The sequence below is a fragment of the Papaver somniferum genome, chromosome 2 (genome assembly GCF_003573695.1).
Source record: "Papaver somniferum cultivar HN1 chromosome 2, ASM357369v1, whole genome shotgun sequence".
In the NCBI taxonomy this organism is placed as follows: Eukaryota; Viridiplantae; Streptophyta; class Magnoliopsida; order Ranunculales; family Papaveraceae; genus Papaver; species Papaver somniferum.
In genome coordinates, this window is record NC_039359.1 from 11838948 (window position 1) to 11858213 (window position 19266).

Genomic DNA, 19266 nt, shown 5'->3' on the forward strand with positions numbered 1-19266 from the left:
AGCTATAACAATGAGAATGCATCGGTCTCGATCATTGTTATACAGTGTCATAATATTATTACACAGTGTCAAAGTCCAATTGTATCACAACTTCAACAATACTATTATGGTGATATGTATCACTCCCCCTTAGTCAATACTCCATCTCACATGGAAACCACTCCCCCTTACACAATGATCCGAAAACCATATGTATTTGTAGTGTGAACCACATATTAATTCTCCCCCTTTTTGTCAATAAAATTGGCAAAGGTACAACAACGGGATCATTATGAAATTTCCGTAAGAGATATTTCATGACTAAAAGAAAAAATACATACCATCTAATTTAGATGCAATCATATAGCCGAAGCTAATAGCATTCATCAAGGAGGTTAAAGATACAAGATAACCCCTCTAAAATTCCAAAGCCGCACACCCCTCAAGATATGACCATTAAGCACAAGTTCAAAAGAACTCTCCCCCATTTGATGCCATTCCCAAGGGAACAACAAGAGCGACCTTAATTTCGAAAGAAACGAAGGATTTTTTATTGGACACCAAAACCATAAGAATGATTTTTATATCCAAAAAATCAACCAAATTAATCATAAGTAAACCCATGATTAATTTAATCGGAATACACAATCAAATTAAACACAAAAAGTGATCAACTTAATTGATTATGCTCGACATAAAAGAACTTACGGAGCATACGACTAACATAACCATTAGAAAATGATTAGGATAGTCGTTCATATACTCAACATAAGAGGAATCTTATGGAGTATGAAAATACTCAACTAGATTAATTACAAGAGAACCCATAATTAATATAATTGGAATACACAACTAAACTAATCACAAAAGTAATCAATCTAGTTGTCATTTGTTATGCTCAACATAAAAAGACTTATGGAACAATAACTAAATAACCAAACAAGATGATTAATTTGGTTCAAAAATGCTCAACATAAAGTACCTTACGGAACAACCAACAAAGCTAATCGAAAATTAATCAACTTGGTTGTATCGTGCTCAACATAAGGCACATTATGGAGCCTCATAATAATACATAAAACATGGATCAGGGAAGATCAATACTTCGGTATACACAAGGATTCACTCTATCTTCAATCACTATTTGCATAATGACAATTAATAGACATAATCCTTGTCACAAAAGATTTTAACCTATCTTCCATCAAAGATTGACAATATAGGCTTAACTTTTGTATTTGTCAAAAGTCTATTCATTCTTTAATCAATACATGAATATAGATCACAAACGACTTTACTTTTGACAAGGTATGAGACAATCAAGTTCACGGACGTAGACACACATATCCCATAACAAATTGCAATATATAAAATCAAAAAAGATTAAATACTGCAAAAATCATCTTCCAAACAGTTTTAGAATTTAAACCAATAAATCTAAAAACATGAAGATGAAAACGTTGGACATAGCTATGTGTAATCACAATAATTGCTATTCCAAATTCTAGTAATCCTTCTCAAAAACAAGAATAAATTCTCATAAGAAGTTTCCCAGGCATCAAGACAAACTCGTAATGCACATATAAGATGATTTGTCCTTAGAGAGTAGAATCAATCTTTTTCACCCGGATTTATACCAAGAATAGCTACCAAAGGCGTATAAAAATATTTTCAAAGAAGAACATACAAAGTCATTAACGACCATGCACCATAGTTCACATAAAATGATTGTGAACATTCAAGAATCCCATAGTAATGCGTACTAATGCCCATTCTTGAACTTCCTTCTTTGTTATTCACCAACAACATTCTTATAAAAGATACAAATGAGCTTAGAAGAGTACTACTCCATGAATCCAAGTGCCCAAGTCCAAGATAAGTAGAACAAGTGCAACGAAACGGAGCAAAACACTCAAAAACAAGATACAGGACAAATACCAATCTTAACTCATCCAAATTCAATAATTATCACCTCCATTTTGAAGAGAATTCAAAGAGTAAGATAATTCAAAAAGAATGAGGTCATTCCGAGTTCATACGAAGAAGATACGGCCAAAACAAGTTTACCGAATATCGACGTCATGTATGCATACGGGTTTGCAGACGAATTTTCGTATCCTGGAGCAGTATGCAGATGGGTTTAGCGAACTTAAACCCCTGGATTTTGGTTTTAAATGATGTTATGCATACTTGGTATGTGTACCATGAAGTCCAAACATCCCGAACTAATGTTTTCAAACCTAAACATTTAAGAACCTTAAACACAGATTAAGTTAGGTAGAAATGAACGATAATCAATGTACATGGATCAATTATAAGTACTCAAACAAGTAATAAAAACATAAAACTTTCTCAAGTTTATAGACATACCTTTTTATAAAATTCCAATTGAATTCTACAGCCTTATCGAATATAATCTGTGCGCCCCAGTTGTTGCGCTTCCCTCACCGTATACATAGCAGGGCATTTCTTGGTGAAGATGCACTTTCAACACAAACAAGTTGTGTTGAGGTGATCAATGTCTTGCTCAACATGGCACCAACAAAGAGTTTCTTTCCAACAACTCTTAAATCTTGTAATGTTGAGAAACACCCAAGGAACTGTTTTTATAAGTCTATCAAATAACTTCAAGAGAACCCAAAAAGATTTGTGTTTCTAAATTCTTGTTTTCCAACTTATAAAAAACAGTTTCTGCAGATAGTTTTTAGTACTGCGAAGGGAAACTCTTTTGATAAAAAAAAGACGTCCTAGATTCTTCATAAAAGAAGACAATACCGCTATCTTGATAGGAAGTATCAGGAATTGAGCAACGAATCAATTCATGCTTTGAGGTGATACACTCAGATGACTGAGATTTAAACTCCTCTTGTAATTTGTTTAGTTTATCACAACTAATTGGATTACGTAGAGGAGGAGCACTGCTCTCACTGATTAATAAATCAATATCAACCTCAACATGAACATTATTCGTCATAACTTGATTTAGCCTGTTGATGAGTGCCAAATAATGTATATATTTATCCCTTTTTGTTGGAATTTAACTCATCTTTTGCGCATTAATTCTACATTTTATCCCATATTCTGTATTTTCATTGTTTTCAAGAATAAATATTTTTCTTACTTAATTTTGCATTTTTAGGTAATAAATAAAGTCTGGATGAATAGCGGAGCGGAAAAGAGCAGAAAAGTAGTGAAAAGCCAGGAGGAATTACGCAAGGAAGCCGTGAAGAATGATGTGCGGAAGACCGAAAAGGGTAGAAATGGGCTTGAAGAAGAGATTTGTTCTTAAAGAAGAAGTGGGCTCAAGATTTTCCAAGCCCAAACTCATTTCCCAAACCCATATTCTATACCCAAAAGCCTAAAACCCAAATCCATACCCGCTTGCGTCTTCAGCCGTCAGATTGATCTCAGAGTCATCCTACGGTTGCCCCCTTGTTGTGCATCAAAGTTTGATACATTCGCTTTTCACTACAGTTCCTAACTCCATCAAGTGCCGTTAGTTTTTCTACATCCCTTCATCCGACGGTCGCTCCACGCTTACCTCCGTATCGCCATTGGATCCACCTACCATCTTCCCATCCATCGGTCCAGCTTCGCGAAACATCAAAATCCTCTACACCTGCTCAACACCCTAGTACCTAATACCTATACCCATCGCCAAACACACCCTTCCTCAAACCCCATCGACACCATCTTCTTCCCCTCTTCTGCAACAGTGACGCTTCCCACAAATCACTCCACCATCTTCTCCCCAAATCACTCTACCACCACCACACCTAAACCCATCATTACCATCACGTCCTATCTCTTTATCAACCACTGATTTCTCCAATTTCTCATCTTTCTTCTCACTGAAACCCTAGGTGAGAAATTGGGGATATAAGTGATGTTAAAGCAACAATTGGAGCATGAGATGAACGAGGAGAAGTAATTGGAGAGTGGGTCGACGAGATGGAGTGAGTATCTCAACACATTAGGTAAATCAATTTCACCTAATTTTCTGTTTTTGGGGAAAAGGGGTTGGAACCCTAATTCTGATAGGGGGAGTATAAATTTGTAATGTTTGGTGTGGGGGGAGGCTCTCTGGTATCTCTGGACTAGCCAGTAGAGAATTAAAACAATTTTAATTTTGCAATTCAAATTTCTGATTTTTGCATCACTGTTGACAGTTAATTTTGCATGTTGTTTTTAGAATTTTATCTTGAATGTTTGTGATTATCTCGTGAGCACTGGGGATGCTCTCTGGACTAGCCAGTAGAAACTTGAAACAAAATTTATGCAATTCAAAATTTCAGTCTTCTTATGCAGTTACAGTTGATTGTTGTGTGTATGTTATGTTTGAATTATTTTGCATGATGAATGCTTGTGTTTGTAACATGTTGAGTATGAGCTAATTAGCAACAAGCTAAGGCTGTGATGAAGCCTTGGTGCACTGTCAAGTGGTAAATTGCTAGGATAGGATGCCACATGCTTGTTTATCTTGTGCATTGGGAAGAAAGCAGTGCTATGATTGCTTGTGATTGATTGTGCTGTCAAAAGACAGTCAATACTAGGAGTATTTCTGTTAGCAAGCTGTTTTTTTTCTTTCCTTTCTATTGTATGCATAGGACTCAACTCAACCTAGGAATATGCTATTTGATTAGGACACCAGGTGGAATCTAAGCCTTAGCTTAGCCACAATTCCTTTCTTCAGTTACATTCCTTTATCCACTGCTTTATTTCACTGCTTAAGTTACATTCCTTTACTGTTTTGCTTAGTTCTTGCATTTTGAAGCCTATTGTGCACTGAAGTCAGTGCACAAACTCACCTCTGCCCTTGGCTTCCAAGCCTTGGTTCTTGCCTGTTTTCCTTGCTGCTTTGGTTCTTCACTTCTGCCACTTTGTATGCCATATTGTTTTGCCTTGCATTGTCACCATTGTTAGCTTAGGTTTCTCTTATAGTGCTCCCACTCCATGTGGACTTTCCCCTGCTTTCCTCTTATATTATAAACTTGGCCTTGTATACTTGCAAGTTCTGTGTGTTTTCCATTGGCACACCAAGTTTTTGGCGCCGCTGCCGGGGAGTGGTGTTGCCACTGCTGAGTTCCATTAGCATCTCTGCCTTGCAATCATTGCAGGCCTGCTTCACTATCATTGCAACCCTCTGCTTGCAATCATTGCAGCAGATCATTGCATACTTGCCTGACTATCTTTGCAGGGTTGGCCTGACTATCTTGGCTGACTATCTTTGCACTCTGTGATCATTGCAGGTACCACCTGTGCTGTGCTGTTGCTGCCATGCCAAAGCCTGCTGCTGCCAACTGAAGCTGTCAACTGGGCTCGCCTATTTCTGTTGCTGCCGGGCTTGTGCACCCTCTGCTGCTGGGCTCTGTTCCAAACTTTGTTGCTGGGCTTGAACCAACTGAGCTGGGCTTAGTAACCTCAATTTCGCTAGGCTTGCAACTTCTGCTCCTGGGCTTGCCTTTTCTGCTGGGCTTGAACGTGAGCTGCTTAGGACGATCCTAAAGCCCAACTGGGCTGTGCAACTAAAAGGGGACTAAAAGCCTATTTTTGGGCTTCCCTCCAAAAACCAAGTAAGCCTAACCCATGAGTTAACCCACTTGGGCCTCATTTAAATTCAAATTCGGGCTTGTAATAATTAATTTAATTATTTCTTTGGGATTGTAATAATTTTTATTTATTTTCTTTTTCTTTTTTTTTTTATATTTGGGACTGTAATTATTTTTTTTTTTTTTTTTTTTATTTTTTTTTTTTTTTTTCTTTTATGGGCTTGTCTTAATTATTATTATTGTTTTTATTTTCTTTTATGAGTTGTGCTAATTTATGCTAGGTTTAGTTCAAAATTTTTTTCCAAAGCCCAATTTTAAACCAAAAACAAAATCCCTTGTTAGTCCAAACCCATTCAAAACCAAATCTTCATAACCCTTGTGGGCCAAATTGTTTCCGATTGCTCTGTCTGACCAACATGTTAGTTAAGGTACCTACTAGGACATGATTGTGACCTACAGAGACCAGACAAACAGACTTGTTAGAATTAACCCAGACGAACCTATCGAAATTCTAAGTTCTGAGGGAGACAGTCCAGATCAACCAGAAACAATGGGAGAACCCCGTACCCTCAAGGATTATATGTACCCAACTAGAGCCAGTCAACCTTCTTGTATTGTGCTACCCGAGGCTAATGGCCATTATGAGCTGAAATCAAGCACAATACAGATGCTTCCTATTTTTAGAGGTGTTGAGAATGAAAACCCGTACCACCACGTGAGAGAATTCGAGGAAATTTGTGGAACTCTGCGTTTCACTCAAATGTCCGACGAAACCCTGAAGTTAAGGCTTTTTCCTTTCTCCCTGAAAGATAAGGCAAAGGCCTGGCTCTATGCTTTACAGCCTCAATCCATCATGACATGGGATGACCTCATAAAGGAGTTTTTCAAAAAGTTTTTCCCGAACCACAAGACTGCGACAATTCGTCAAAGTCTGAATAGCTTTGTGCAATTAGAAGGTGAGACCTTAGCTAGATACCTGGAGAGATTCAATGAATTATTGCTCCAATGTCCCCATCATGGTTTTGAAAAATGGAGACTTGTGCAAATTTTGTATGAAGGTCTAGATGTGTCCACCCGAACAACGGTTGAGTCGATGTGTAATGGTCTATTCGTAGATAAAACTGCTGACGCGTCTTGGGACTTCTTGATTGAAGTAGCTGAAAAGACGCAACAGTGGGAATCCATCCGTGAAACCAGAAAGACTACATCCGAAGCAAAGGCTTTTAGGATTGAAGCGGATTTGAGGGAAGAGCAAACATGGCATCAATAGTTAGGAGATTAGAAGAGTTAGAACTACATAAAAATTCAAAACCTTCCACCACTACTCTCCGAGAACATGTCGCTTCGTCTGTTTGTGCTGCTTGTAACGACCCCAACCATCAATTCCAAAATTGTCCGATTTGCTTGCAGTCCAGGATCTAGGCTTGAACAGGCACATGCCATGTTTCAAAAACCAGAGCATAACCCTTATTCACAGACCTACAATCCAGGATGGAGAAACCACCCTAACTTTTCATGGTCAAAAGGACCCACTCAAGGAGGACCATCTCAACCCAATCAGAGCTATCAAAACAATCAGGGATATCAGAACAATCAAGGTTATCAACACCCGAGAAACCCTCAACAACAATCAAACTCTCAACAACAATCATATCCTCAACACAATACCGACAAGAGATTATCCACCCTAGAGGAAATGTTCCAGAGTTTGATGCAAAGTCAGAAAAATCTAGATCAAAAGATGGATCAAATGTGTGAGAGAGAAAAGGGTAAACTTCCGAGCCAACCCCAACAAAATCCAAAGAGGATATTTCAAACAGGCACAACATCCTGCACTGAAACCTCACCGATCAATCCATGCCATTACCACCCTCCGAAGTGGTAAAGTCATCGAGAACAACGTGGGCGAACCTAATGAATCTGATACAAATTCCACGCTGTCTCCACAACCCCAGAAAACCAAAGAATCTGAGCAAGTTGGAAAATCTGACAATTCTACTGCTGTGAATGTCCCTTTGCCAACTCATTCTCCTGTTGCCCCATTTCCTCAAAGATTGATCTATCAACAGAAAAGTACCCATTACAATGAGATGTTAGATCTGTTCAAGAGAGTCAACATCAACATTCCTTTTCTTGAAGCAATCAAGCAAATCCCTGCTTATGCCAAATTCCTCAAAGACTTGTGTACTCAAAAGCGCAAGCTCAATGTGCAAAAACGTGCTTTCTTAGCTGAGCAGGTGAGTTCCATCATTCTGAACAAAACTCCACCCAAGTTTAGGGATCCAGGATGTCCAACAATTTCTTGCACTATAGGAGAACACACGGTCAATAAAGCGTTATTAGACCTAGGTGCAAGTGTTAACCTACTGCCATATTCTGTTTATGAGCAGTTAGGTCTTGGGGAGTTGAAACCAACATCTATCACTCTACAACTGGCAGACCGATCTGTCAAGATTCCTCGTGGAGTGGTCGAAGACGTTTTGATCAAGGTTGACAAATTCTATTTTCCCGTAGACTTCATTGTCTTAGACACTCAACCTGTACAAAACCCAGACTGTCACATTCCTGTCATCTTAGGACGTCCTTTCTTGGCTACGTCCAACGCGATCATTAATTGTCGTAATGGAGTGTTGAAACTGTCTTTTGGAACATGACGGTAGAATTGAATGTGTTCGATATTAGTCAACAACCTGTGAATCTTGATGATGATGATGTGCATGAAGTTAATATGATTGAAGGATTAATGCAAGATTCGTTGACTAACATTCTATCCGTCGACCCCTTTCAAGCATGTATGGAGAACTTTAACCCAGATTCCTATGATGATGCATACTGTAGTGACGTCCTATCTCTGCTCGAATCTGTACCTCAAATGGACGTCACTGAAAGGAAATATGAAGTGGAACCACCCTTACTCTCTGATTCCAAGCTTATTCCATCCATTGTTGAGCCACCCAAGCTTGAATTGAAAACATTGCCTAGTACGTTGAAGTACGCATTCCTAGGTTCTTCTGATACTTTACCTGTCATTATTTCATCATGTTTAGACACGGAACAGGAAAGTAAGCTTTTAGAAGTACTTAAGGAACACAAAGAGGCCTTAGGATGGACCATCTCAGATCTCAAAGGAATTAGTCCCACCATTTGCATGCACCACATTAACCTTGAAGAGAATGCCAAACCATCGAGGGAAATGCAAAGGAGACTTAATCCTAACATGAGAGATGTAGTCAAAGGAGAGATCCTGAAACTACTTGATGCGGGTATCATATACCCAATTCCCGATAGCAAATGGGTTAGTCCCATTCAAGTTGTGCCTAAGAAGTCAGGCATTACTGTAGTTCAGAACGACAAGAATGAATTAGTCCCTACTCGTACAACCACAGGATGGCGAGTATGCATCGACTACAGGAAGTTGAACACAGTAACAAGGAAGGATCACTTCCCGCTCCCTTTCATTGACCAAATGCTAGAACGTGTGTCTGGACACAGTCACTACTGTTTTCTAGATGGCTTTTCCGGTTATAACCAAATTCACATTGCTCCAGAAGATCAGGAAAAAACTACATTCACGTGTCCATTTGGGACGTTTGCTTATAGACGTATGCCCTTCGGGTTGTGTAATGCACCTGCTACTTTTCAGCGTTGCATGATGAGCATTTTTTCTGACATGATAGATAGTTTTCTCGAGATCTTTATGGATGATTTCTCTGTTTTTGGTTCCTCGTTTGACGAATGTTTGAAGCATCTTGCCCTCGTGATATCCAGATGTAAAGAAAAGAACCTTGTTCTAAATTGGGAAAAATGCCATTTTATGGTGAATTCAGGAATAGTTCTAGGACACATCATCTCAGAAAAGGAATTGAAGTGGATAAAGCTAAAGTTGACCTCATTCAACATCTACCACAACCTTGCTCTGTGAAGGAGATCAGATCATTTCTAGGTCATGCTGGTTTTTACCGGCGATTCATCAAAGATTTCAGCAAAATCTCCAGACCTCTGTGCAGTCTTCTCTCCAAAGATGTTGCCTTCAATTTCGATGCTGCTTGTGTGAAGGCATGGGAGGAATTAAAAACCCTTCTCACCACCGCTCCTATAGTCCGACCACCCGATTGGAAGCTTCCGTTCGAACTTATGTGTGATGCCTCTGATTATGCTGTTGGTGCTGTTTTAGGACAGCGAGTTGATAGACTACCATATGTGATATACTATGCTAGCAAAACCCTTATTGATGCCCAACTCAATTATTCAACTACCGAGAAGGAATTGCTTGCCGTCGTTTTCGCATTAGACAAGTTTAGATCTTATCTGATAGGGTCTAAGATCATCATATACACAGACCATGCGGCTTTGAAGTATCTTCTTTCCAAGAAGGATGCTAAAGCTCGCCTTATTCGATGGATACTCTTATTACAGGAATTCGATCTCGAAATCCGTGATAAGAAAGGTTGTGAGAATGTGGTTGCTGATCATTTGTCTAGATTAACTTTAGAGTCTATTGATGAATGTGAGCTGATTAGAGAATCATTCCCAGATGAACAGCTGATGTCTATCTCAGACCTTCCTTGGTTTGCTGATATTGTTAACTACCTCGCTACAGGTAGGATGCCCTCACGTTGGTCGAGACAAGACCGCTCTAAATTCCTGGCTGAAGTCAAACATTTCCTTTGGGATGACCCATATTTGTTTAAGTACTGCCCAGACCAAATCATTAGGAGATGTGTCCCCAACACTGAACAGAAAGATGTGATATCTTTCTGTCATGACCAAGCATGTGGAGGCCATTTCAGTGCCAAGAAAACCGCTGCAAAGATCTTGCAGTGTGGATTCTATTGGCCATCATTGTTCAAGGATTGCCATGATTATTGTGTTGCTTGTGAACGCTGTCAAAAGCTAGGAAGCATTTCGAGGAGAAACATGATGCCATTGAACCCCATTTTGATTGTGGAGATTTTTGATGTTTGGGGGATAGACTTCATGGGTCCATTTCCCATGTCTGACAGCAAGTTGTACATCCTAGTCGCAGTTGATTACGTTTCTAAGTGGGTAGAAGCCATAGCAACCAGAACAAATGACCACAAGGTGGTACTTTCATTTCTAAAGGAGAACATATTTTCACGTTTTGGTACCCCTAGAGCTATCATCAGTGACGGTGGTTCACATTTTGCAAAGTACTTTGAGTCTTTAGTACGCAAGTATGGCATAACTCACAAGGTTGCTACTCCGTACCACCCTCAGACTAGTGGACAAGTGGAAGTGTCTAATAGGGAAATTAAGCACATTCTGGAGAAGACGGTCAACCCGTCCAGGAAAGATTGGTCATTGAGATTGAATGATGCTTTGTGGGCCTATAGAACAGCTTATAAGACACCAATTGGCATGTCCCCCTATCGTCTAGTGTATGGAAAGCCGTGCCATCTACCTGTGGAATTAGAACATCGTGCCTACTGGGCAATCAAGAGCTGAACTTTCTCTGGACGAAGCTGGAATTCAAAGGAAACTTCAACTCAACGAGTTGGAAGAATTGAGAAATGAGGCTTATGATAGTGCCAAGTTATATAAGCAGAAGATGAAGATGTTTCATGATAAGCGTATTCTGCGCAAATCCTTCACTCCTGGTCAGAAAGTCTTGCTGTATGACTCCCGATTACATCTTTTTCCAGGAAAACTGCGTTCCAGATGGAAGGGTCCGTACCTAGTACGCACAGTTTTTCCTCATGGAGCTGTAGAGCTGGAGGATGTTTCCAACAAAAACGTTTTCAAAGTCAACGGGCAGAGATTAAAGCCATTCCTTGAGCCATTCCCACCCGACATTGAAACAACCAACCTGGAGGACCCAGTCTATGTGGACTAAACTGGTCCACTCTTTCCCTAAATAACCAAAAAGTTTTCCAAATCTTTCCCTAAAAACCAAAATTTGTCTTTTTCCCAACAAAACCAAATTTTTTCCCAAAAAGTCCAATCCCATTAAAAACCAAAATTTTCTTGTAGATAATGTGTTAGTTAAATTTCCTTTTGTATGTATTTTGTGCTCATCCATTGTGACTCCTAATATGATGGATTTTTGCCTTGAATAACGGAGTTTTAATCGAGCTTTCGCCGTACAATCGAGTATTCTCTCTCCTTTTACTCTACTCAGCATGTTCCTCTTCATATATTGTTTTATAATTCTTTCCATATTTTGAAACATTGAGGACAATGTTTAGTTTAGGTTTGGGGGTATAGAGTAGATACCATGATAATATGCTATAATTGAAAACAAAACTCCATCTTTTTGAAAAAATCGAAAAAATTCAAAAAAAATTAAAAAATGAAAAATCATAAAAATGGAGCTCATTTACCTTGAAATGTTGACTCTTGTGCAAATATGTAATTATTAGGAGTCTTAGTCTAGATATTTAGGCACCCTGATTCTAGCACAATTCACATAGTGATAAGAAATTTGCACGCGCACGATCTACCAATACATGTATGGCCTCGATCTTCAAGGTGTTTGATAGGAAGTTACGATTGCCAATCACTTTAGAATACTGAACGAAACTTGACTAGCTTGTTCTTTGGTTGGTTGGGATAGAAGGTGGAGGTTACATTAAGAAAGACAACCATCGAATTTAACTGGGTGCATCAAAAAGGGCTACCTCTTGCAAAGTGTCATGTAATTTTTGTTTCCTTTTGTATATGTATCAAAAGTGTTTCCTAACAGTTAAAAAAAAATGTATATATTCAGAAAAAAAAAAAAAATACAAAAAAATCAAGTATTTATCAATTCCATCATCTCTTGTTCCAAAAATAAAAAGAGAATAGTCAATGTAAATAAGAGTCATGTAAATAGTCATTTTGTTGTTTCTTTGTAATAAGCAAGGAGGGTGTATGCCATTGATGTACAACGCGAGTAATTGTGAAATACCTCCAACTCATTCACAATTCTCGTAAAGTCCGGACAGCTAGCTAGATTTCGACCTCAGTTCTTAGCCTGAGAAACTATCTCTTGGTGATTAGTAGTCATAACTTCAGATCTTTCTTTACACATGTGTAGATACACTTTACACTCTTATCACATGTCTTTATTTGTTATCAGTGCTAGGATTGTGCCTTTGATAGCTAGATTGACATCTCCATTTTGCTGTGAGCTTAAACTGTTTTGCACATGTCACATTTGATGGAATATGAGCTTATATTTTGACCTAGAACTTTGTAGGTACGTTCTAAGCAAACCTTCACGAGACTTCAACTCGTCCACTAGGGACACTTAGTGGTTTAAAAGGCTTAGTGCATACGCTAAATGCATTCGAGAGACCAGCGACAGTGGTATAGTTAGGATTTCCTTAGTTTTGTTTTACTTGAGGACAAGTAAAATTCAGGTTTGGGGGTATTTGATGAGTGCCAAATAATGTATATATTTATCCCTTTTTGTTGGCATTTAACTCATCTTTTGCGCATTAATTCTACATTTTATCCCATATTCTGTATTTTCATTGTTTTCAAGAATAAATATTTTTCTTACTTAATTTTGCATTTTTAGGTAATAAATAAAGTCTGGATGAATAGCGGAGCGGAAAAGAGCAGAAAAGTAGTGAAAACCCAGGAGGAATTACGCAAGGAAGCCGTGAAGAATGATGTGCGGAAGACCAAAAAGGGTAGAAATGGGCTTGAAGAAGAGATTTGTTCTTAAAGAAGAAGTGGGCTCAAGATTTTCCAAGCCCAAACTCATTTCCCAAACCCATATTCTATACCCAAAAGCCTAAAACCCAAATCCATACCCGCTTGCGTCTTCAGCCGTCAGATTGATCTCAGAGTCATCCTACGGTCGCCCCCTTGTTGTGCATCAAAGTTTGATACATTCGCTTTTCACTACAGTTCCTAACTCCATCAAGTGCCGTTAGTTTTGCTACATCCCTTCATCCGACGGTCGCTCCACGCTTACCTCCGTATCGCCATTGGATCCACCTACCATCTTCCCATCCATCGGTCCAGCTTCGCGAAACATCAAAATCCTCTACACCTGCTCAACACCCTAGTACCTAATACCTATACCCATCGCCAAACACACCCTTCCTCAAACCCCATCGACACCATCTTCTTCCCCTCTTCTGCAACAGTGACGCTTCCCACAAATCACTCCACCATCTTCTCCCCAAATCACTCTACCACCACCACACCTAAACCCATCATTACCATCACGTCCTATCTCTTTATCAACCACTGATTTCTCCAATTTCTCATCTTTCTTCTCACTGAAACCCTAGGTGAGAAATTGGGGATATAAGTGATGTTAAAGCAACAATTGGAGCATGAGATGAACGAGGAGAAGTAATTGGAGAGTGGGTCGACGAGATGGAGTGAGTATCTCAACACATTAGGTAAATCAATTTCACCTAATTTTCTGTTTTTGGGGAAAAGGGGTTGGAACCCTAATTCTGATAGGGGGAGTATAAATTTGTAATGTTTGGTGTGGGGGGAGGCTCTCTGGTATCTCTGGACTAGCCAGTAGAGAATTAAAACAATTTTAATTTTGCAATTCAAATTTCTGATTTTTGCATCACTGTTGACAGTTAATTTTGCATGTTGTTTTTAGAATTTTATCTTGAATGTTTGTGATTATCTCGTGAGCACTGGGGATGCTCTCTGGACTAGCCAGTAGAAACTTGAAACAAAATTTATGCAATTCAAAATTTCAGTCTTCTTATGCAGTTACAGTTGATTGTTGTGTGTATGTTATGTTTGAATTATTTTGCATGATGAATGCTTGTGTTTGTAACATGTTGAGTATGAGCTAATTAGCAACAAGCTAAGGCTGTGATGAAGCCTTGGTGCACTGTCAAGTGGTAAATTGCTAGGATAGGATGCCATATGCTTGTTTATCTTGTGCATTGGGAAGAAAGCAGTGCTATGATTGCTTGTGATTGATTGTGCTGTCAAAAGACAGTCAATACTAGGAGTATTTCTGTTAGCAAGCTGTTTTTTTTCTTTCCTTTCTATTGTATGCATAGGACTCAACTCAACCTAGGAATATGCTATTTGATTAGGACACCAGGTGGAATCTAAGCCTTAGCTTAGCCACAATTCCTTTCTTCAGTTACATTCCTTTATCCACTGCTTTATTTCACTGCTTAAGTTACATTCCTTTACTGTTTTGCTTAGTTCTTGCATTTTGAAGCCTATTGTGCACTGAAGTCAGTGCACAAACTCACCTCTGCCCTTGGCTTCCAAGCCTTGGTTCTTGCCTGTTTTCCTTGCTGCTTTGGTTCTTCACTTCTGCCACTTTGTATGCCATATTGTTTTGCCTTGCATTGTCACCATTGTTAGCTTAGGTTTCTCTTATAGTGCTCCCACTCCCTGTGGACTTTCCCCTGCTTTCCTCTTATATTATAAACTTGGCCTTGTATACTTGCAAGTTCTGTGTGTTTTCCATTGGCACACCACCTGTCAAGAGATTCTTTCTCTTTCTGGAGGTATAACTCAATATCAAGAGATAAGCTCTCAAGCTTCTTTTTAAGCCCTGAAAACACTTCATGGGATTTTAAACCTGGTAGAGGTTTAGATAGAATTTCTTCTACATATTTTATTAAATCAGTCATGGAAGAGAATTCTGAAATCCCTGGATCTGGTGGTGCATTTATTGAGATAGCACTAATGTCCATAGATTCAGATCGCTATAAACACAGACTTGTGAGGTCTTAAACGTGTTTGCCTGCTCTGATACCAATTGAAAAAGCGGGGGTCTAACAACACCATCCAATATTTCGCTTCGCAATCTGTATGGACAAACTCGAATAAACTTTTAAGAGAATCAAAAAAACTCAATCAATTAAAAGTACATCAACGAGTTTATATCTCTCTCTTGATTTGATTTCCTCAAACAGAAACTGCGAGTACTAATCAAATACAAGGAATTGATTGAACTAACGCACAACCTGTATTATTTCAATTATCCAAGTGTCAATTAATATCAAACAACAATCGTTAGGTCGGATTCTCCAATTGATGAACTTACGCACAACCTGTATTATTTCAATTATAACAAATATAATGCGGAAATATAAATAACAAAGACACCAGAATTTTGTTAACGAGGAAACCGCAAATGCAGAAAAACCCCGGGACCTAGTCTAGATTGAATAGACACTGTATTAAGCCGCTACAGACACTAGCCTACTTCAAGCTAACTTCGGACTGGACTGTAGTTTAACCCCAATCAGTCTCCCACTGATCCAAGGTACAGTTGCACTCCCTACGCCTATGATCCTAGAAGGATACTGCGCACTTGATTCCCTTAGCTGATCTCACCCACAACTAAGAGTTGCTACGACCCCAAATCGCAGACTTTGACAATAAACAAATCTGTCTCACACAGACAAGTCTATCAAAGGATCAATCTGTCTCCCACAGAAAAACCCTAAAGTTATTGTTCCGTATTTTGATATATAATCAAGGTGAACAGGAACCAATTGATAATCCGGTCTTATATTCCGAAGAACAGCCTAGATAAATTAATCACCTCACAACAATCTTAATCGTATGGTAGCGAAAAAATATGTTGGGGAAAACAATGAGACGAATATGTTTGTGATTACTTTTTATATCTTTCCTATCGGAGATATCAATCTCAATCCAATCAATATGATTGTACTCGTACGATAGAAGATGCAAGATCAGAATACGCAACTACGATAAAAGTAGTATCGGTCTGGCTTCATAATCCCAATGAAGTCTTTAAGTCGTTAACCTGGTTTTAGAAGAAGAAAACCAAAGGTTAAAGGAGAACCGACTCTAGCACGCAAACTAGTATCACACGTAAGGTGTGGGGATTAGTTTTGCAGAGTTGCTAGATGTCCCCTTATATAGTCTTTCAAATCAGGGTTTCTCCTTGGTCACAAAGCAAACAATATCCACCGTTAGATGAAAACTTGATTTAGATTCAAGCTAATATTTCTCAACCGTTAGATTGAAAACTTATCACGTATACACAAATGAAATGCACGCTTCTAGGTTTGTTAACCGTACCCAAACGTGTACATTGTTGGTTCAACAATAGTTAACCAAAAGGTTAGCCGTATGAGCATTTCGTACCAACAATATTCTTCTTCACTATACCTAGACTCAAATGAACTAGTTAGAGAGTTGTTCAATTGCAAGGAAATCTTATGTACTACACAAGACACAATTGAAGCAAAGATGATTTGATTCACTCGAATCGGTTCATGAACTTTATAGCCAGGGTTTGCAAATTGCATTCCTTAGTCTTTTATAAGTTTAAGTTCAGAAATCATCTTCAGATATATAACCTTCTTAAGTTCGCACACTAGGTTCGCGGACTTAAGCAACCAGACAGAGTTTACAAACTCCAGCAAAAAATCTCGGCAAAGACTTTCCGCCGGTTCGCGATCTGGTACTCACGCAACTAGTTTGTCAACTCCAGTAGAATTTCTCGGGATGAGAAGTTCGGCAGTTCGCGGACTGAGTTCGCGAACTTGGCAACTATCCATTCTTCCGGTTTCTCTTGATCAATAAAGTTCGCAAACTTTGGTTCAAGGGATAGGACTTATGCACATATGTGTTTCCACAACAATACTTATGTCCATCATTGGTTATGTAATCTAAACTCTCGTTCCAATCATTGAAACATTCTTAGAGGACGTTATATAGTTGTTACACCATTTATCGTCAAAGCAATTTTCAAAGTGATTGAAACATATCATGACTTTCGTCAGTAGGTAAAGATAAACATGGTCGAAGCGAAAAGCTTACCAACACATATTTCAAGATATAGATAGGCGAGGTATACTCGGCTCGAAATACCAAATTTGTTTAATCTAAGTCTATTTATATAGCATACAACTTTTAGTCTCAAGAAGTAGGAGATAGAATAGATAGACTTTTGAGTGATAGATAAGTTCAAGTCTTCACATACCTTTTTGTCGAGAAGTTCCACCGGTTCCTTGAGTAGTTCTTCTACTTGTATGATGAATCGTCATGAAGTCCTTGAGCTCAACTACACTTACTATCCTAGTCCGAGACTTAGTTATAGTAGACTAGAAATCAACACTTATAGTTTTGATCACTAACATTGACAAACATGCTTGATATAGCAACGCATGAGAGTTCGACCGAGAAATGCTCTAACAAAAACAATGTTTAGTAGAATGGAAAAAATTATGTTTAGTATTACCTGAATGTGTATGTGCTTGCTTTGGAGCTTGCTAGGATTTCCTATTTTCACCATCCGTAGTTAGTAGAGATACTTTAGTTTTGTCAACCGTGGAAGGTTTTGGTTGAGAAGGATCTTTAGCTTTGAAAATTTTTACCTCTTTTCAAATACTAGGAGCGTCTATTCCTTCATAGCCCAATCCTCGTGTATCACGATGAATTCTACATGCTCCCAGTATCGAGTATAATTTATCTGAGCTGCTATTTCTAGACAAACTCTCTTTTAAGCTCGAGTTTTCTTCTTCCAAACTTTTGACCTTTTCAAGTGCAATAACTAGATCATTCTTAGATGATTCACATTGAACTTTGAGATCTTCTCGTTCCGAATCAAGTAACAAATTCTTCTCAATGTTCTCCAAGTTATTTAGCTTTGCTTGAAGAATAATTTCCCGATCTCGACCTTCGGCAATTTCTTCTTTAAGATTTCGTATTTCGTTGATATAATATCTTGCACTACTAGAATCAAGTTGGTCTTGCAAGTCTTTATTTCGACTATGAAGTCTGTCATATTTAACTTTCTCACTGAAGATGGTGCTATCAGCTTCCGAAGTTTCCGATGACATTCTTTAAGAAGATTATTAGCAACTGGATCAACATGGAACACTTCTTCGTCAGAATCAGAATCAGTATCCGAAAGAATCTTTTCAGAAGCTAATGCAACTTCGCCTGCGAGATCTTGAGGATTATAAAATTCAGGACCATCATCAAGAGTAGGCAAATCTGCTGCATATGCCGATTTTCTATGGCTCCAGCTAGGACATACTGAAGAAAGATGCCCGAAACCACGACAGTTATAGCATTGTACATCATCATTAGGAGATATTGTAACTCTAGAAAAACTCTTTTTCCTGTCTCTCAAGAGTTTTCTAAATTGTCGTAGAGTAACATCCTTAGTATCAGGCGAACCAGATTTATCCTTAGAGGATTCAGAATTGTTTGAAGCTTTAAGAGAAATCACATCTTTTCTTGCGTGTTCATTATCAAAGATCTTTAACTTTCCAACAAGAGTATTTTTGGAGAGTGTAGAAAGATCGTTTGCTTCTTCAATGGCATGTTTCTTAGACTCGTATCTTGCTGGTAGAGACCTGAGAATTTTACACACAATATCTTTCTCTGGAATAGTTCTTCCTAATGAAAATGAGGCGTTAACTATTTTAGAAAGTCTTTGGTTAAACTCTTCAAAGGTTTCATCATCAGACATGCGAAGGTTTTCCCAGTCAGAAGCTAGATTTTGAAGCCTTGCTTCTTTCTCAGCGGTGTTCCCTTCGAATATGGTTTCTAAGATATCCCAAGAATATTTAGACTTATTACACGTACTAACATGGTGCTGAATATCTGGGGTAATGGTGTGGATGATCGCATTAAATCCTTCAGAATTTTGCTTTGCAACAAGAATCTCAAGATCATTATAATCACCAATATCCTTTTCAATAGTTACACCGTCTACTGTAACTGATGGAGGATCATAGCCATTAACAATACGAACCCGTGATTGAAAATCTTGCACTTGAATGAAAGAACGCATATCAAT